This window comes from Bombina bombina, chromosome 1, assembly GCF_027579735.1.
Source record: "Bombina bombina isolate aBomBom1 chromosome 1, aBomBom1.pri, whole genome shotgun sequence".
In the NCBI taxonomy this organism is placed as follows: Eukaryota; Metazoa; Chordata; class Amphibia; order Anura; family Bombinatoridae; genus Bombina; species Bombina bombina.
The window spans coordinates 1,343,147,659-1,343,169,166 of NC_069499.1; the positions used below are offsets into that span (position 1 = coordinate 1,343,147,659).

The following is a 21,508-nucleotide window of genomic DNA, read 5'->3' on the forward strand; positions in this document are numbered from 1 at the left end:
TGTTAAATATAAATAATAATAACTTTAACCCTCTTTCAGTAAGGCATTGCAGCAAAGACACACATACACATAAGACACATACAATAATTAAGTTATATAACTTGTTCATTTACTTTTAGGTTTAAGATTTCACTATGATACATGACATGAATAATTAAAAATAAAAAAAAAGACTGCCTTGAGTAGGATTTCAGTCTGTAACCTTCATAACAGAAGTTATCTAGTTGTTCTGAATATTTTGGAATTTCTATAACAGTTTTCCATTTCATAATGAGATTTGTAATGGGAAATCAATGGTTCATTTTGTGTGTTTGGCATTTGCTGGCTTCTTCATTCCTCTGTATTACCCCCTGCAGCTAGACTGGATATGTTGAAATGTCTGCTATTCTGCACTGACAATGTTCTGTGTTGCTTCTATTACACACAGTTTGTTTATACTGCGTAATTTCATTGCATAGTAAACTTAGCATGTGCTATAAAAACTAACATGACCCTGTATTCTACTGCAACAAGTGGCTGTGTGCCCTGGACTAGTACCGTGGTGCATCTTAGTCAAATGTCAACTGGACATGTGATTCTCTTGTTCTTCACTGTAAGTCAATGAAATATTCTCTAAACATAAATATAGCCAATGATATCACTTTTCTTGCTTATAACAGTAGAGATTAATCCCACCCTTTACTTTCATTTTTGATGTATGTCGCTGTGCAAAGCAAACACACTTTTTTTCAAGAATTGTGGATGCATCTCCCAACCTTCCTATGAGGGAGTTGTTCCTATCAGTAGGTTATTATGATTGCAACAAACATCCATTTTATGCACAAAAAAATTATTGCAAAAGCTAGTTATTTAAATACATTGTATACAATTTAGGACTTTCTTTGTTGTATATCAAATTGAATAATATAAAATATTTTACAGGTTTATAAAAAAAAAAACCTCCTGTGCTGAAAAACAAGCAATTTTTTATGCCTGTGGTATCTTATCTCTGTCTGCCAATGAGCAGATGAGACATACTGTATATATATATATCAGTTGTGCACAAACATGTATTTCTTGTTGGTTCATTATCAGCTGAAACAGGTTTAATGACTTCTAAACTTTTTTTCATGCAATAACATATTTAAACATGATGACATTATACTCTTTCATATACCCACAGGTGTTTGTGAGGCAATTCAATGGTTTAGCTCATTTTCCCTGTATACTCTTTGAAGATTTGTTAGGGCTGCATTTTGTATCACTTATACATGCTCCCACAAGCTTATTAAAGGGACATTTCACTATAAAATTGTCTTACTGTGTTTCCAATGACAAGCTATAACATTTGCAGAGTATTAAATGTATGAGAGATTGTTCTTTTGTTTGTTTTTTGTGTTTAAAATATGTTATAGCCCTATAAAATCACCTTCCATTGTTCTCAAGGTCATGCCCATTTAAGTAGGTTGAAACTGCTTCTTTTTCTCTCTCCCTGCACACAAAGGCCAATTTTGATTTTAATGCGCAAACCAAACTATTTCAATTGCAACAATAAAACTAAAGGATACATTTCCAGTACATGTAATACTATGCTGCTGGTTAGTAAAAGCATAAAGAAGAAAAAAAGTCCACTACCTGAGTGAAAGTTTTACGCATTATCCAATATGAAAAGTTTTAGCGCTAGTCTACAGAGAAATCTATTACCTGAGGAAAAGCATCCGCATTATCTGGCATGAATATTGTAGTACACATTATACTGTAATTAAGTGCTACAATGCAAGCACTATGGTTGTGCTTGTGTTATTCCATACCGCTTGCATTCTTGCACTTGTATTGTAATCTGTATTGTAAGGGGTTTAACACAGTGTTTCTCAACTCCAGCCTTCAAGTACCCCTAACAGGCCAGGTTTTCATGCGATCTGAACTAGAGCACAGGTGAAATAATGAGCTGATGGGTGAGCGCAGGTTGTTAACCATAGTAACTGGTCAGCTGATTATTTTACCTGTACTCTAGTTAAGAAAATCTGGCCTGTTAGGAGTACTTGAGGACTAGAGTTGAGAAACACGTTTTTAACACATAGGTAAAATCATGCTCTGGAGCCACAAATGTTGCAGATCCTCAGTAGAATTTGGTTGGTTAGTCAATTAGTATTGGTAATCGCACATAGCTGCCAATCACTGGCCGTGTCCTACTCAAGAGCGTCATTGCTTTTCTACCCTTGAGTGGGGCTTAACACATAGTAAAGGTAAAGTTAGTAATACATAAGCGACATGCACTAACATATAAGAGCATCTCATATACAAATAGATTGAGGTTCCTTAACATTAAGTGGCAGTCTATTCAATATTTACAGATTAAAGGGACAGAAAAGTGCAAAAAGAAACTTCTCTAATGTGTTATTTCTGTGTTACTGCTTGCATATAATTATGTTTTTAGCCCCTGTAAAAGGGTTAAACACATTAAAGTCAACTCTAGAGCAGAAATGCACCACTGGGAGATAGCTGAACACATATGGTGAGCTAATGAAGAGAGGCATATGTGGGTAGCCACCCCTCACCAGCTAGCTCCCAGTAGTGTATTGCTGCTCCTGAGTTTACCTAGATACCAAGAGAAAAAAATCAATTTGATAACAGAAGTAAAATGAAAAGTTTGTTAAAATTGCACATTTTATCTGAACCATGAACGTTAATTCATTAAACTAGCTATTTAGTCTCATTTAATAAAAACGTAGATTACAAATTCCTGCAACAAGAATGACTGTTGGAGTCTTACCAGGTGGCTTTTCTGGCACAGGAAAGAATGTTTTATTTTAGTGCGCAGAAACCACATCTCTTTCACCAACAAAACACCTGCACTCCCCACTTGCTTTTCTTTCCCCTAATCGATTTTCCTGGAAAAGCACAAAGGCCGGTACAGCATCTGGTGTGGGACTGCTGCGCTAATAGTGTTTCTTGTGCTCTTGAGGACCCAGGAGCCACATGTCCTGTTTAATAATATGTTAGTCATCTTGGTAGCTCATCTGTGTAATTTGCATACACTCACACATGCAGACATATGTAATATTTATGTATATTGCAGTGCGTGTGTAGCATTTGTGTGCTGTATTTGTGTAGCATGTTTGTGTAAGGTAGAGTTTGTTTAGTGTGTAGTGTTTTATGTAGTATGTGTTGTGGTTAGTGTGTGCATTGTGAGCATAGTCCGACTTGTATGTATGTATCTATAAATATATCTATCTATCTATCTATCTATCTATCTATAAAATAAACTACTTCAGGTGCTCACTACCACCCATTCTACAGCACTATACAGACCTATATCTGGGACTGCAACTCCAAAAATCCTTTGCTACTGAACATGCTGTTGCTCTTTATATGAATTTATGGGACATTAAAAGGACATGAAACCCAATTTTTTTCTTGCACGATTCTGATATTACATACCATTTTAAACAACTTTCCAATTAAATCCTGTTATCAATTTTGCTTCATTCTCTTGGTATCCTTGGGTTGAAGGAGCAGAATATCAGGTAAGCCAATAAAAAGATGCATATATGTGCAGTAACCAATCAGCAGCCAGCTCCCAGTAAGGCATTGATGTATGTCAGCAAGCAGAGTGTAGATTCTATTTATGTATATATGAAGGTATTTATAATAAATATTTTGGATATGTAAGGCACTAATATTGGGTGATTATATAACTTTAATTATGTAGGACCCCAAATATATTACCTCTAATCTTCTCTTGAACTTTTTTACAGAACCATGGAATGTGGGAAAGCTCTATTAGTCACGTGTGTTCTGCGTGTATCTCTGTTGCAGCATGTGTCCCAGCTGCTGCTGTGGCCTGAATGTGTCACAGATGCGTTGTGTTCGCAGTTGCTGCGTGTAATCTTCATGTTGCACACTCTCTTGTTGTTTATCTATAGATCAGCGACTCCTGGGGATGCCTCACGTTGCTATTTCTGCTGCTGTGGTCACTGCTATGCAATACCATGGTTTCTAGCAGGGGGTAGATTGCTGACACTATGTCTACCCATGCCCTCAGACATGATGAGCTGCAAAGTGATTACATTTACTGAATTTTAATGGATCAAACAATATAAAGTTAGATTCTCATTTATGTAAACTGAGAATGAAAATTCATTGCTTTTATTTAGTTTACCGAACATAAAATGTCTAACAGTTGTTTGTGAATCGATGAATATTCAGCCGGATCTTAAAGGGATATGAAACAAAAAAAAAATTGTGATTCAGACAGAGCTTACAATTTTTAAAATGTTTACAAATTATCAAATTTCTATGATATTCTTTCTTGAAGAGATACCTAGGTAGGCATCTGGAGCACTACATAGGATGAAATAGTGCTGCCATTTAGTGCTCTTACAAATGGATAACATTCTTGCAAAACTGCTGCCATATAGTGCTCCAAATATGGGCAGGCTCCTGAGCTTATGTCCCTGCTTTTCAACAAAAGATAACAATAGAATGAAGACAAATTGATAATAGAAGTAAATTAGAAAGTTGTTTAAAATTGCATGCTCCATCTGAATCATAAAAGAAAAATACTGAGTTTCATATCCCTTTAAGAAATAGGTATGGTGCAGCCCTGTTGCTGAGCGTTGATGCCCGTGTTTCTGACGAGTCTTCAGGCTCGCCAGAAACACAAGTTATGAAGCAGCATTCTAAAGACCATTGCTCCATAACCTGTCCGCCTGCTCTGATATCGCCGGAAATCAACCCGATCTAATACGATCGGGTTGATTGACACCCATTGGCCGCGAATCTGCAGGGGGCGGTATTGCACCAGCAGTTTATCAGAACTGCTGGTGCAATGATAAATGCAGAGAGCGTATGCTGCAATATCGGATCATGTCCGCTCACATCATAATAAATAGGCCCCTTTGTTTTATTATTGGGTTTTATGCATGAAGAGATTCACCATAGCCTGAATGTTAAAGGAACAATAAATCCACAGAATATATCTATAATTAATTAAGCAAGACGCTGCAAAAGTAATGTTTTAAAACAATTTAATTGTTCTTTTGTTAACTTAATTTACACAGTTAACAAATCAAGAGTAGTTCAGGGATAAGCTTATAGAGCCTGGTGGAATCCAGTTCTTAGCCTCCTTTCTGTGACTAGTTAGTCAGTAGTGGACCTACTCAACCCTGGCGCAAAAATTTTTTGGACCCCCAGAGGCAACTTAGTAATAAGCAATAGTAATGACACATTCTTCTCTGTATAATGTTTTTTAGTATGATGTATCTATACATTGATGAGTATGCTGCACAGTATAATAATGAGTATACAGTATATACACAGACAATTGCCGCATAGGAACATTCCTAAGTCTAGATTGGCTACTATGGGCCCCTGTAGCACTTGGGCCCTGGTACCACTGCACCTGCTGCACCAATGGTAGTTCTGCACCTGGAACAAATGTAAATGAGCTTGTGCTCTGAACTAACTAATTAGTTGTATAATATTGCAGGCTCAGATCAATTCAACCGTACTTCACTACAATGGAGGCAGTCCAGCCTCTCTAGAGAAAGTGGAACAAAAACACTTTTTAGGGGTGTTTACAACAAAAGCTGGCCAAATAAATTATTAATGTATAATACAATGTTGTTTTATTTACCTGTGTATGTTATTACACGGAAATTAAATGTTGAGTTGATTGTACCTTTAAACCATAGGTGTTTTATTACGGCTGGTCTCATCTTTATTTAAACTTTCATGGTACAGATAGAGCATGTAGTTTTAAGAGACGTAAAACAAAACAATTTAATTCCATTATCAAATTGTGCACAGTGGTTTTATATGCACACTTTCTGAGGCACCAGTTACTACTGAGCATGTGCAAGAGTTTACAGTGTAAATATATAAGAGCTTGTGATTGCTACAGACATAAGTTAGCTACGGTAGAAATGTATGGGTAAGATGGTCAAGGGAGATGGAAAACTGGTGAGTGCCTGACAATATTTCTACAAATCTAAATGTGATTAATGGGACATTAAGCAGTTTGAGATTTTAATATAAATGATAAATCTATATCTATCTATCAATCAATCTATCTATCTATCTATCTATCTATCTATCTATCTATCTATCTATCTATCTATCTATCTATCTATCTATATATATATATATATATATATATATATATAAAACTCTGCAATATACTTTCATTATTTATTTTGTCCCTTTTTCCTGTAATTCCATTCTAAAATTGTGAGCTTTTCAGTTCCTGTTAGAAATGGGAGCGCAGAACACTGTAATATTCCACACAGTCATTGGCTGCACACTCTAGTGACCTATTTATAACTGTCCCTAATTGGCCACAGCAGAGAAGGTAACCTAAGTAACAACATGGCAGCTCCCATTGTTTTATAGACACTAAGGGATAGATTTGGAGCAGACATGATTCACTGTAGCAAATCATGTCTGCTCGACCTCGCTAAATGCTGACAGAATACGCTGTCAGCATTTATCATTGCACAAGCATTTCTGGTGAAATGCTTGTGTAATGCAGCCCCCTGCTCACTGGCAATCATTCCGATCGTATCGGATTGGGATGATCTCAGTCCGCCACCTAAAAGGTGGCGGAGAAGTTAAGGAGCAGCAGTCTTAACCTGACCTGACCTGAAACGATGCGGCTCCGAAGCAGCATCCGCTGCTTAATAAATGGAGCCGTAAAAATTTGCACTTATTTTATCAATATTTAAACAGCTAATGAAACTTTAAAAAATACATCTGCATGTTATTCTCAGACTAATTTTTTCTTTGAGTGCATCATTCTATCTAGCATTTGTTTAGTGTTTAATGTCCCTTTAAATAAAGGTGCAAATGAAATCGGAGGAGGCATCCTGAAGGATAGAGGCGATTTCTGAATGTAGGCGCATTAGAAGAAGTTATTTTGCCTAAATCATGTTCACCTTTGACTGAGTGTCAGAGGAAATTGACCTCACAGATCTTTATAAGTTTGGGGTATCCAATATTATTACTGTTTGTATAGCACCGCATAAATACAGAGCCCTGGGTACTGTGTGTTTAATACCTGACAAGATTACGAGTGGCACGCTAACTGTTCGAGCAAGCGATATTGGATTTTTCTCAGCTTTTTGCACGCAATGGAAATAGCGTGTGTATTATAAGTTGAAACTAAATGCGTTCACTTGAGCGTTGGGTAACCATGATTTCAGAGCTCTGGTTAACTGTTATGTAAGACAAAAAAGTTGTACAAAATACATCAAAAATACATTTAAAAGTACAGTTATACTCATAATAACATTGATAAAAGTTAATTTAAAAAAAAAATTGCGTTAAAAAGTTATAAGGGCTCAAAATATGAGGTCTCAGGTGTTAAAAAAGGGCTGCAAATGGCTTTAACATATATATCTATCTATCTATCTATCTATCTATCTATCTATCTATCTATCTATCTATCTATCTATATATATATATATATATATATATATATATATATATATATATGTGTGTGTGTGTGTGTTTTTATGTATTTATATGTCTCAATGTATTAACAGATATACATATAAACACATAAATGCATATGTATACATATAGGGGCCGATTTATCATATGTCTGTCCAACATGATCTGCTCAGCGGATCATGTCCGACAGACATCGCTGAATGTCCGCCCCCCTGCAGATTTGGGGCCAATCAATTGTATCTGATCGGATTGATTACTGTCCGCTTCTCTTTGGCGGTGGACCAGTTAAGGAGCAGTAGTCTTAAGACCGCTGCTTCTTAACTGCTGTTTCTGGCGAACCTGAAGGCTCACACGGAAACAGATGTATTCGGCCCCATAGGCATATATATAAGTGCATTGAAGCCCTTTACAGTCAAGTAGCTGAAAACATGCAAAATCCTATTTATGCAATATTCATATTTAATAAAGCGTTTAACTGTGTATGTACTGTAAATATTTCACATTCCAATTTGGTTCACATAAGGGAATATGTTCTAAGTATTTTTAAATAGATATTCTTATATATATCTGTAAAAAGTTATACCTATATATATTCATATAGATATATAGGTATAGATATATATTTTACAAAAAAAATCATATATATAGGAATATTTATTTAAGAATACATAGAAAATATTCTTCTATGTGAAGAACATTGTAATGTGAAATATTCATATTTCAAGCCTTGTTTAGCACACTTGAATAAACACGGTTGGGTTAGCTCGCGAGTACAAATTTTATTTTATTTTTGCATTTTGTGTGCTCCATTGAAGTCTATAGGGGAATGGGCTAACGTGGTCGCAATATTCCATATTTAGCTCACGTTGCATTTTTTGCTTGCGCACTAACTTTTTACTGTCAACTCATAAAACGAGTGCAACCTGACTCACACAAAAAGCCTCTGTCTTGTGAAGTTAATGCGCAAACGGGAGTGCTAAATATCGCTCCACTCGTAATCTAGCCCTATGGTGGATATTATGGCAAATCACTTAGGCCTCTAGTTATCAATCTGTCTACTTACCTGCATTTGCCGGCCCCAATACGCTCGCCTAAGCTCGCCATAAACATTGCCGCCGCGGACCTGAATACGTTCGCCAAATTTATCAAGAAAGCTGTCAAAAAGCCGCGCACCAAGTACAGTGTGATGAGCAGCGGACTGCTGTTAACTGACAGTCATCGATCTCGCTGCTCTTCGGCTTATTCGCAGCTTTCTTGCTAGCCTGTCACTAAGCACCCACACTATACTATACTGTTTTACCCCCTATACCGCCGCTCCCGGAGCCCACTGCACCTAAATACAGGGAGTGCAGAATTATTAGGCAAGTTGTATTTTTGAGGATTAATTTTTATTATTGAACAACAACCATGTTCTCAATGAACCCAAAAAACTCATTAATATCAAAGCTGAATAGTTTTGGAAGTAGTTTTTAGTTTGTTTTTAGTTATAGCTATTTTAGGGGGATATCTGTGTGTGCAGGTGACTATTACTGTGCATAATTATTAGGCAACTTAACAAAAAACAAATATATACCCATTTCAATTATTTATTTTTACCAGTGAAACCAATATAACATCTCAACATTCACAAATATAAATTTCTGACATTCAAAAACAAAACAAAAACAAATCAGTGACCAATATAGCCACCTTTCTTTGCAAGGACACTCAAAAGCCTGCCATCCATGGATTCTGTCAGTGTTTTGATCTGTTCACCATCAACATTGCGTGCAGCAGCAACCACAGCCTCCTAGACACTGTTCAGAGAGGTGTACTGTTTTCCCTCCTTGTAAATCTCACATTTGATGATGGACCACAGGTTCTCAATGGGGTTCAGATCAGATGAACAAGGAGGCCATGTCATTAGATTTTCTTCTTTTATACCCTTTCTTGCCAGCCACGCTGTGGAGTACTTGGACGTGTGTGATGGAGCATTGTCCTGCATGAAAATCATGTTTTTCTTGAAGGATGCAGACTTCATCCTGTACCACTGCTTGAAGAAGGTGTCTTCCAGAAACTGGCAGTAGGACTGGGAGTTGAGCTTGACTCCATCCTCAACCCGAAAAGGCCCCACAAGCTCATCTTTGATGATACCAGCCCAAACCAGTACTTCACCTCCACCTTGCTGGCGTCTGAGTCGGACTGGAGCTCTCTGCCCTTTACCAATCCAGCCACGGGCCCATCCATCTGGCCCATCAAGACTCACTCTCATTTCATCAGTCCATAAAACCTTAGAAAAAGGGGGCGGAGTCAGCTACAGAGGCAGCCAGACGTGTTCTCCTGAAGCTCCTAGCTCTTAGATATAATTTCATAATTTAAACTATACTTAAGGAGCCCAAATCTCTCCTTTGTGACTATAGTAAATAAATACCATTTATTGGGCTTTTAAGAAAGCTGAAAAGGAGTTAATTAGTAAATCTGAGACGGATCCAGCTTCAAAGATTATACCACGCGGACTCCCATACTTCTAACAACATGGCTGCTTTGGAGGCCTTAGACTTATGGGAACAGCACACCCAACATCTTCTAAAAATGAGGTTTCAGAGCATGAAAGAGGATTTAATGCTACTAGCCTCTGCCTTCCTGCAATTACCGGAACAGCAAGCAGCGGACACTGATTCTGTCACACATAACAGGTCTTGTGCTGCGTCCGTGATCAGACTACAGGAGGTAAAGGATACACCCTCTGGCACACTTACTCCAGCCTTCAGGTGTCATGAACCGAGACGAGAACTAGACTTCCACCCTCAACCGACTAAGCTGCCGGATACAGTCACTGAAGCGGTAGTGCACAGAGAAGCCCTCACCGCACAGGATGACATGCTCGCTATGTTGATGCTAGCCGCTTACAACACCCCAGCTCAACCTCAACCCAGCGCTCCGCTATACGAGAGCAGTCTTTTAGGGTACACACAGCCCAGTCACATACCTGGGAAAGCACCCTATCTTCTCAACGATGCCGGCATCAGAAATAGTCCTCAGACACATGCGACTGCAGCTCAGACTTTTCCGCTGGGCGAATCAAGCCTTAATATCCAGCCCTCTCTTGCGGGTGCATCAAGCAGCACTCTCAGAGTACTTAGACCGGATCATGGAGGACTTCTAACTTCTTTAGTGACAGCTGCATCACAACTGAACAATGAAGTTCAACCTCCTCTGGGATTCAGAATTATAGTTGGAGTAGGTTAAAGTAACTGGGGACTCTGCAGGGAGCCAGGGATAGCTGTTTAGGTTATCTGAGACTCTGATATGCATTATGATTACAGACGCTCATTTATATCTTTCTAGCCATGTGAGTCTCGGCTCTAACATTTCTGGTACATAGGTTTGAATATCTATGATTTATGTGTCAGCTTCTATATCTTACAGCTTAATTTACAATGTTCTGGAGATTAGATCTCTCAACAAGCATCCTAAATATTTTCTCACTGTGGGTTCAATAATCCCTATCGTTATATCTGAGTGTATGTCTGTACTCTTTTGTGTAAATCTTTGCCAGAGTTTAGGGTATAGCTTCTGAGCTAGCAAATCTACTACACCCTACTTTACATGTTTAGCTCTCCTATAAACCCCCATAACATATAATTTACTATACTTTTCTCTTCAGTTGCTGCCTTCTTTCAATGTTATTCCTAAGGTTCTAATGTGATTGACACAGTTGAAGGTTTGTCTTGTGAATGCACAAAAGATTTGCTCATGTAACCTCCTCTATCAGTTTAAATTTGCATTCATGCAACACACATGGGAGATCATATTTAAGGACTTCCATATGACCCCTCCTATATTGCTCCTATATTGTTCTTCTCTTCCCATGCTATCTCTATCAGAAATGTTGAGGTATTCCTTCTTTCTACATGGATCCTCAGGAAACACAATGGAGCAACACTATATAGGCAAACTTACACCAGAAATGCAGTCCAGGGCCACATCCCCATACCTACCAACTATATCAATCAGTTAAATCCCAGGGCATATGATACTTTCTCATGAAATCAATAACGTAAGGATTGCTAAAGTTTCCCCTTTACCCCCTTCCTATCATGAAACTATGCTCATATTCATATGTTCCCAAGTCTGTCTTGTATATCTATCTCCCACAGGGCTAGCACTGGAACTGGCTAGACATAAGTTGTTGTTTGTGTTCACTCATTAATCTACATAGCTGTATGGACTTATTGTTTGTTTGTTTTGAAAATACACCTTGAGGTTTGTGGGGAGGTTAATTTTGCTTTCCATTACACTTGTTTCAAACGATGTTAAACCATAGGTTTCTTTTTCTCCCCTCCCCCCTTGTAGAACTTAACCTTTTATATGTATGCCAATCATCTAGATATATCTCCTTTTGTGTATCGAGCATTCCCTAGCATGAGACACATGTAAGATCAGAAATATATAAAGCACTCACAGCTCTGAGTACATCTATTACAGGGCTCTACACTATTATGGAACGTATGTTAATGACAAAGGGGATTAAACACCCCTCTACATGCTACATTGTTAGGTTGTGTGCCTATAATAACCAATACCATCCTAATCTAGACACAGACTCATAAATTATCTTAAGTTATAACTAATGTTTTTCTCCATGTATATGTACACTCAAGTTTGACAGTTTTGTACTGACCAAGCTTTGTTTTACCTTTGAAAACTTTTCTTTTTTTCTCTTCAAGGTTTGTTAATTGGGTTAAGCATTTATGATAATTCTGCAGCTCATGTGTCCTACAGACTAGGCATGTTTTATCTTTTCATTTCTTCTGTTAGGAATGCCCCTGCAGTGACTAAACCTACAGATCTAGGCAAATTACTAGGCCCCTTATTTAGCTCCTCTTAGAGAGGGATCCACCCCTTCCATGGGTTGCTAAGTTTGTGCATAGTTGCATACCTCTCCCTCTTGTGTTCTAAATACTTACGCAGTAATGTTCTAATTTTATCACTAACTATAGATATTATTTGCTGATTTCTGCTTTAGCTGAGAGTTATTATAATTAATTGAAGGTTACTTAGCCTGACTGATACAGTTTGGCCCTCAAATGGTGGAATACATTCCTTCATCAATTATATACTCCTTTGTGAAGCCTTAACTATAAGCCCCATATGGAGATATATGATGTATTATGAGCAAGCTTTTTTTACTCACTTTTTTGCGCATAAATTTGTTCACCCATTTTCTGGATACCCCTAATGGGTTAGACATTTCCGTGCTTATAGGGGTTGTATTTGACTCTTATAGAGCCTATAGACTGATAGCTGCGCAATTTGCTAATCTCCTAACATGCCCATCGCACTACAGTGTATATAATCTCACTCTGCACAAGCAGGGAGAAGCTTAGCCGACTTCTCCGAAATAGGAACCCTATAATCCTAGTATTATCTTTAATATCTATTTAACAGAAGAGGAAACCAACCTATACTTAATTGTATTATAAGCTCCACCGCATTGATTAGAAGGCTCCGCCCCTCCATTTCCCCCTCTTCTATCTGAGCGGCTTTTGCCCGCTGATACCCTCTTCCCCCCTATACATGTCGGCCCAAGAGTGGCCAACACACATACTAACTCTCCACAGACTGAAGCTCTAACTCAGATATGCTATGAAGCGTTTTCCATTGTTTTGTGGAGATCACTTGCCAATCATATAATATAAAATGAAGTTATATTTCATTTCACCTGCACTTTTGTCTAGCACCATGTTAAAATATGAATATACGTAACTCTCTTATTATATGTCAATACTGTTTTGTCACCAAATCTAGTTTACAGACAATGTAAGACTCTCTTTGTTGTAATATTGTCCTAAAGGTGAACCTTGTTTGTTAATACTTATTTTAACTTCAATAAAAAATTTATTTGCAAAAAAAAAAAAAAAAAAAACCTTAGAAAAATCAGTCTTGAGATATTTCTTGGCCCAGTCTTGACGTTTCAGCTTGTGTGTCTTGTTCAGTGGTGGTCGTCTTTCAGCCTTTCTTACCTTGGCCATGTCTCTGAGTATTGCACACCTTGTGCTTTTGGGCACTCCAGTGATGTTGCAGCTCTGAAATATGGCCAAACTGGTGGCAAGTGGCATCTTGGCAGCTGCACGCTTGACTTTTCTCAGTTCATGGGCAGTTATTTTGTGCCTTGGTTTTTCCACACGCTTCTTGCGACCCTGTTGACTATTTTGAATGAAATGCTTGATTGTTCGATGATCACGCTTCAGAAGCTTTGCAATTTTAAGAGTGCTGCATCCCTCTGCAAGATATCTCACTATTTTTGACTTTTCTGAGCCTGTCAAGTCCTTCTTTTGACCCATTTTGCCAAAGGAAAGGAAGTTGCCTAATAATTATGCACACCTGATATAGGGTGTTGATGTCATTAGACCACACCCCTTCTCATTACAGAGATGCACATCACCTAATATGCTTAATTGGTAGTAGGCCTTCGAGCCTATACAGCTTGGAGTAAGACAACATGCATAAAGAGGATTATGTGGTCAAAATACTCATTTGCCTAATAATTCTGCACTCCCTGTAAACTTATTAACCCCTAAACGGCCGCTCCCTGACCCCGCCGCAACTATAATAAATATATTAACCCCTAAACCGCCGCTCCTGGACCCCGCCACAACTAAATAAAATGTTTAACCCCTAAACCACCGCTCCCGGAGCCCACCGCCACCTACATTACATTTATTAACCCCTAATCTGCCCTCCCTACACCACCGCCACCTAAATTATATCTATTAACCTATAAACCTAAGTCTAACCCTAACCCTAACACCCCCTAACTTAAATATTATTTAAATTAATCTAAATAAATATTCCTATAATTAAATAAATTATTCCTATTTAAAACTAAATACTTACCTATAAAATAAACCCTAAGCTAGCTACAATATAACTTATAGTTACATTGTAGCTATTTAAGGGTTTATTTTTATTTTACAGGCAACTTTCTATTTATTTTAACTAGGTACAATAGCTATTAAATACTTATTAACAATTTAATAGCTACCTAGTTAAAATAAATACAAATATACCTGTAAAATAAAACCTAATTTAAGTTACAATTACACCTAACACTATACTACCATTAAATAAATTAAATGAATTAAATACAATTACCTACAATTAAATAAAAATAACTAAAATTAACTAAAGTACAAAAAAACCCCTCTAAATTACAGAAAATAAAAAAGAATTACAAGAAGTTTAAACTAATTACACCTAATCTAAGCCCCCTAATAAAATAAAAAATCCACCAAAATAATAAAATTCCCTACCCTATACTAAATTACAAATAGCCCTTAAAGGGCTTTTTGTGGGGCATTGCCCCAAAGTAATCAGCTCTTTTACCTGTAAAAAAAGAAATACACCCCCCAACATTAAAACCCACCACCCACACACCCAACCTTACTCTAAAACCCACCCAAACCCCCCTTAAAAAAACCTAACACTAACCCCCTGAAGATTACCCTACCTTGAGCCGTCTTCACCCAGCCGGGCCTAGGTCCTCAACAAATCCGGGTGAAGTGGTCCTCCACATGGGCAGAAGTCTTCATCCAAGCGGCATCTTCTATCTTCTTCCATCCGACGAAGAGCGGCAGTGCGACACCATCTTGAAGACATCCGACGCAGAGCATCCATCCCGACGACTAAAGATGAATGACAGTTCCTTTAAATGACGTCATCCCAGATGCCGTCCCTTGAATTCCGATTGGCTGATAGGATTCTATCAGCCAATCGGAATTAAGGTAAGATTGCATCAGCCAATAGGATGTTTTCTACCTTAATTCCGATTGGCTGATAGAATTCTATCAGCCAATCACAATTGAAGGAATGCCATCTTGGATGACGTCATTTAAAGGAACCTTCATTCAGTCTTAGCCGTCGTCAGAAGAGGATGCTCCACGTTGGATGTCTTGAAGATGTACCCGTAGAAGATGCCGTCTGGATAAAGACTTCTGCCCATCTGGAGGACCGCTTTGCCCGTCTTGGATGAAGACTTCTCCCGGCTTCATTGAGGACTTCAGCACGGTTGGATGAAGACTTCTCCCGGTTTCGTTGAGGACTTTGGGCTGGTTGGATGAAGACTTCTCCCGGTAAGGTGATCTTCAAGGGGTTAGTGATAGTTTTTTTAAGGGGGTATTGGGTGGGTTTTAGAGTAGGGTGGGTTTTAATGTTGGGGGGGGGATTTGTACTTATTCTTTACAGGTAAAAGAGCTGATTACTTTGGGGCAATTCCCAGCAAAAGGCCCTTTTTAGGGCTATTTGTAATTTAATGTAGGGTAGGGCTTTTTTATTTTGTTAGGGGGATTAGATTAGGTGTCATTAGTTTAAAAATCTTGTAATTTGTTTATTATTTTATGTAATTTAGTGTTTTGTTTTTTTGTACTTTAGATAATTTAATTTAATTGTATTTAATTATATTTAATTTAGGGAAATAATTTAATTGTAGTGTAGTGTTAGGTGTAATTGTAATTTAGGTTAGGTTTTATTTTACAGGTACTTTTGTATTTATTTTAGCTAGGTGGTTATTAAATAGTTAATAACTATTTAATAACTATTGTACCTAGTTAAAATAAATACAAACTTGCCTGTAAAATAAAAATAAACCCTAAGATAGCTACAATGTAACTATTAGTTATTTTGTAGCTAGCTTAGGGTTTATTTAACAGGGAAGTATTTAGTTTTAAATAGGAATAATTTAGTTAATTATAGTAATTTTATTTATATTTCTTTTAATTATATTTAAGTTAGGGGGTGTTTAGTGGCGGCAACGTTGGGGGCGGCAGATTAGGGGTTAATAAATGTAGGTAGGTGGTGTCGATGTTAGGGACGGCAGATTAGGGGTTAATAATATTTAACTAATGTTTGCGAGGCGGGAGTGCGGCGGTTTAGGGGTTAATATGTTTATTATAGTGACGGTGACATTGGGGGCAGCAGATTAGGGGTTAATAAATGTAGGTAAGTGGCGGCGACATTGGGGACAGCAGATTAGGGGTTAATAATTATAATGTAGGTGTCAGCGATGTTGGGGGCAGCAGATTAGGGGTTCATAAGTATAATGTAGGAGGCGGCGGTGTCCCGAGCAGCAGATTAGGGGTTAATAATATAATGTAGGTTGCGGCGATGTCGGGGGCGGCAGATTAGGGGTTAATAAGTGGAAGATTAGGGGTGTTTAGACTCGGGTTCATGTTAGGGTGTTAGGTGTAGACATAAAATGTATTTCCCCATAGGAATCAGTGGGGCTGCGTTAAAGAGTTTTACGCTGCTTTTTGGCAGGTGTTAGACTTTCTTTCAGCCGGCTCTCCCCGTTGATTCCTATGGGGAAATCATGCACAAGCACGTTACACCAGCTTACCGCTAACGTAAGCAGCGCTGGTATTGGAGTGCGGTAAGGAGCAAAATTTTACTCCACACTCACTTCTTGTCTGGGTTGTAAAAACCCGTAATACCAGCGCTGTCTGTAAGTGAGCGAGCGGTGAGCATAAACTGCTCGTTAGCACCGCACAGCCTCTAACGCAAAACTCGTAATCTAGGTGTTTATTTCTTAAAAACGTATTATTGATTTGCAATTTACATACATTTTCAAATTTGCTTAGTTTCCATGATATTCTTTCTTGAAGAGATACCTAGGTACTGTAGGTGTCTGGAACACTACATAGCAGGAAATAGTGCTGCCATTTAGTGCTCTTACAAGTATAACATTCTTGCAAAACTGCTGTCATATAGTGCTCCAAATATGGGCAGGCTCCTGAGCTTATGTTCCTGGTTTTCAACAAAAGATACCAAGAGAATGAAAAAAATGCTAACAGAAGTAAATTAGAAAGTTGCTTAATATCACATTCTCTATCTGAATCATGAAAGAAAAATTTTAGGTTTCCTATGCCTTTAACCCCTTAATGACCGAGGACGTACCAGGTATGTCCTCCAAAAAACTACCCTTAACAACCAAGGACGTGCCTGGCATGACCTCTGGGGTTTGAAGCGCTGGAAGCGATCTTGATCGCTTCCAGGGTATGGTAGTGATGCCTCGATATTGAGGCATCACTGCAATACCCTTTTTAAACCACCGATGCAGAGAGGGCTACTCTGTGGCCCTCCCTGCATCGGCCATTGATGGTGCCGACTGTTGGTGGGTGGGAGCAGCAGCAGCAGGGAGACGGGTGGGCGGCCCATCAATTGGAGGTTCCTGTGCACACCTATGTGTGTGTGCTCACTCGCGGCCACGGTGGAGTGGACGCGTGGGGGCCGTGTACGTGCGGACATGAAAGAGGGAGGGGGGGTATTAAATATTGGCCAAGGGATCTGGGGGGGATCCTGAGAGGGGCAGCTACACTACAAAAAAAAAAAAATTGAATATAAAATTAAAAGAAACACATTTTTTGGGGCAAACTGGGTACTGGCAGACAGCTGCCAGTACCCAAGATGGCGGCAAGTAGGTAGAAGGGGAGGGTTAGAAAGCTGTATGGGCGGGATCAGGGAGGTTGGGGGCTAAGGGGGGATCCAACACTGCATAATCAATATAATTTTTTTTTTTTTTTTAAAAAAAGCTTTTTATTTTAGCGCTGGCAGACTTTCTGCCAATACTTAAGATGGCTGGGACAATTGTGGGGTTGGGGAGGGAAGAAAGATGTTTGGGGGGGGATAAGGGGGTGGGATGTGTCAGGTGAGAGGTTGATCTCTACACTAAAGCTAAAATTAACCCTACAAGCACCCTACAAGCTACCTAATTAACCCCGTCACTGCTGGGCATAATACAAGTGTGGAACGCAGCAGCATTTAGCGGCCTTCTAATAACCAAAAAGTAACGCCAAAGCCATATATGTCTGCTATTTCTGAACAAAGGGGATCCCAGAGAAGTATTTACAACCATTTGTGCCATGATTGCACTAACTGTTTGTAAATAATTTTAGTGAGAAACCTAAAATTGCGAAAAAGTTAGCAATTTTTTTTATTTTATCTAATTTGGCGGTGAAATGGTGGCATGAAATATACCAAAATGGGCCTAGATCAATACTTTGGGTTGTCTACTACACTAAAGCTAAAATTAACCCTACAATCTCCCTACAATCTCCCTAATTAACCCCTTCACTGCTGGGCATAATACACGTATGGTGCGCAGCAGCATTTAGCGGCCTTCTAATTAAAAAAAAAAATGCCAAAGCCATATAAGTCTGCTATTTCTGAACAAAGGGGATCCCAGAGAAGCATTTACAACCATTTGTGCCATAATTGCATAAGTGGTTTGTAAATAATTTCAGTGAGAAACCTAAAGTTTGTGAAAATGTTTGTAAAAAAATGAATGATTTTTTTTATTTGATCGCATTTGGCGATGAAATGGTGGCATGAAATATACCAAAATGGGCCTAGATCAATACTTTGGATCGTCTACTAAAAATAAATATATACATGTGAAGGGTTAATTAGGGATTCCTGACAGATATCAGTGTTCCAATGTAACTATCGCTAATTTTGAAAACAAAATGGTTTGGAAATAGCAAAGTGCTACTAGTTGCTCCTGGAGGCGGGCGGAGCCTCGCTGAAGGGAGCTTTGACCACAGAGGAAGAGGCCCTTGGGGTTGGGGGAAAAGGGTATATGAGTGGAGCTCGGAGTCCGGTATATAGAGGTGGTCTGGGCGGGAAAGACAGCAGTTTGTTGCTGAAAAAATTATTGGAAGCATCGGTGACTGCGTGTCTTTCTCACCCAGTCCATGGCTTCTGTTGAGGATTTACTGAAGGAGGCGGCGGAGTCCAGGGGACCCACCTGGTTGGAATCAGAGGGCCGTGCCTTGCTTGACGTCCGTCCGGATCCAGTCCAGGAGCAGATGGTGACCTGTCAGAAGTCGTCCAGGCGTTCCAGGCCTCCGGTCCGGCTCAGTCCTGATGTCGGTAAGCGACAGGGAGGCGGAAAAAAGAGCAGCTCCAGTTCCGGTAGGAGGTCAGTTCACCCGGAGTCCTCTGAGGCGGCGGCAGCAGATCAAGTGGAGCCTCCAGTGGTGACGCCAGTGGTGACATCAGCAGAGGTGGTGAGCGGCGGTGATCCGGAGCTGAGAGCCTATTCCAGGCGGTCCACCAAGGGTAAAGGGGCTGTCCTAAGGTGACGCACGGCCCGTGTGGGCCTGATCCTGTGGGGGAAGGGCCTTCTGGGCAGCAGGGGAGTTATGGTACGGCTGGGTCTCCTGTTGATTTTAGGGGGGTGGTTGAGGATAGCGGGAGTGAGGTGGAGGGTGTATGGGCTTCCGTCCAAGTCTTTGAGGTTAGTGAGGGAGTGGTGGTAGGGGAACCCCCTGTGTTGGGGGGTTGTAGCCCAAGGGCCTTTGAGGGATGCCTCTTTGGGGATAGTGGGGTTGTGTCTGATAGGAGATTGGTAGATGAAGAATATGGGTCTGATGATGATGAGGAGTTTGAGTTAGATGCAGGAGTTGATGACTTATACTTAAATTCATCTGAGGAAGAATATGTCGCCCCCTCCCCTGGGGCTCAGGGATGTTCCGGGGTCCATTTTAAGGGATTTAGTAACAGGTCTTTTTCTGGGGATAGGCCGGTGGGCCTCCGGTCCCCTCCTGGGGGGTCTGGGTCTTCAAGGGTAGTGGAGGATTTTGGAGTGGGTACCTCACACGTCAGTTTTTCTTTTCCAGGTACTGGCTCTGCTGGGCAACAGCCAGTGGCTCAGTCTGGTCCATCCATGGTGGCAGATCAGGTTGACGGCCTTGAGGGGGATTTCTCTGGCCTGGACGGAGTCTATTCGTCTGGAGCCTGATGACAGCATGCAGCAGGAGGTTTGGCCTGTTGGCAGAAGCCAGGTGAGGCAGGGGTGTACGGCCAAGGTGGGAGAGTTGGCCGGGGATCAAAGTGGGGCCAGGATATATACGGCTGTGGACTTAAATGGCCGGGTAGGCCTGGGGACTATGTTGGTGCGACAAGGGGCAGGTCGCGGAGACGGCCAGTGACTGAAGTTGCTTGGTCTGGTGGTGCTGGAGGCGGGGCCCCTAAGAGAGGGAGGGGTGTTTTTACGGCTAGGGGTTCCAGCCTGCACAGGGGGGATGGGGAGGTAGAGGTTTTCTTCCCCTGGATATATGTTCACATTCTGCTGTTTTTCAGGATCAACCATGGCAGCCGGATCAGCCTGGGCGGGCGGCTGCCATAATGCCTGAAAGTGGACAACGAACAATGGAGCAACGAATGGGCGGGCTCCAGTCGGTGCCATTCAACTTCTCGAGAGCACATCGTTCGGCGGAGGCCTTGACAGGTGAGGCAGGGTTGCTGAATGTGCGGGGGAGGGAAGTTTTAGAGGGGAGTGATTCAGTGGCAGGTAGTGTTGTAGCTGGTTTGAGGAAATTGTTATTAAAGCTGGAAGGTACCTCAGTGCCCCTTGGTGCTTTGATGGAGAGGGCCTGGGTCCCGCGTCTGAGGCAGCAGGTGTGCCTGTGTTGGGTAGGGTCGAGGCGAGCAGCGTGATGCCCCCTGTCTCTAGTGTTGTTAGTGTTCCTTCAGTCGTTCAGGGGCCGGGGGTCATTGTGGCGTCCGCTAGTGTTCCAGTTATGCCGGTTGGGGGGGCTGAATTACGGGTGGCTGACACGGCTATGTCTCGGTCATGCCTCTGCTCCATAGGTCCCTTGGGTATGCACCTGACGTCGGAGGTTAGGGAAAAAAATATAGTTGTTCTCCCTCCTTTAGAAGTCTTTCGAGATCCCTGAGGACTCGAAGAAGGATGTTGCTAAGAAGGAGGAAGAGGAGCGTAAAAAACGGTATAGAAAGTTGCCTAAAGCTTTTACCAATTGGTTCTAGGCATTTGTTATCTATGCAAGTGTATTCGCCGGTAGGATCCCAGATCAGGGTGGGGAATTGTTTTGTTACCTGGATGAGGTTGCGGCCACCCAGAGGACATACGGGGGTATAGCCTGGTGGTCTTATGACGAGCAGTTTAGACAGCGTTTGTCAGTAAAGCCGGATATGAAGTGGGACGACCGGGACATGGGGTTGTGGCTCAAGATTATGACGCCTCTGAGGGCCTTGCAGTCCTTTCGGTCGGCTGTCAGTGGCCAAGCTAACAGTGGGT

General features: G+C 40.5%; 1 protein-coding gene across 1 annotated transcript in view; it reads left to right on the plus strand.

The window, feature by feature from the left end:
* Positions 1 to 3,480: 3,480 nt before the first annotated feature.
* Positions 3,481 to 21,508, plus strand: part of CCDC102A (coiled-coil domain containing 102A) — a 365,633-nt gene continuing 347,605 nt past the window's right edge. Inside the window, exon 1 of the mRNA XM_053702750.1 lies at positions 3,481 to 3,506. The gene's annotated coding sequence lies outside the window, so the exon portion shown is untranslated. The remainder of the gene's footprint in view (positions 3,507 to 21,508) is intronic.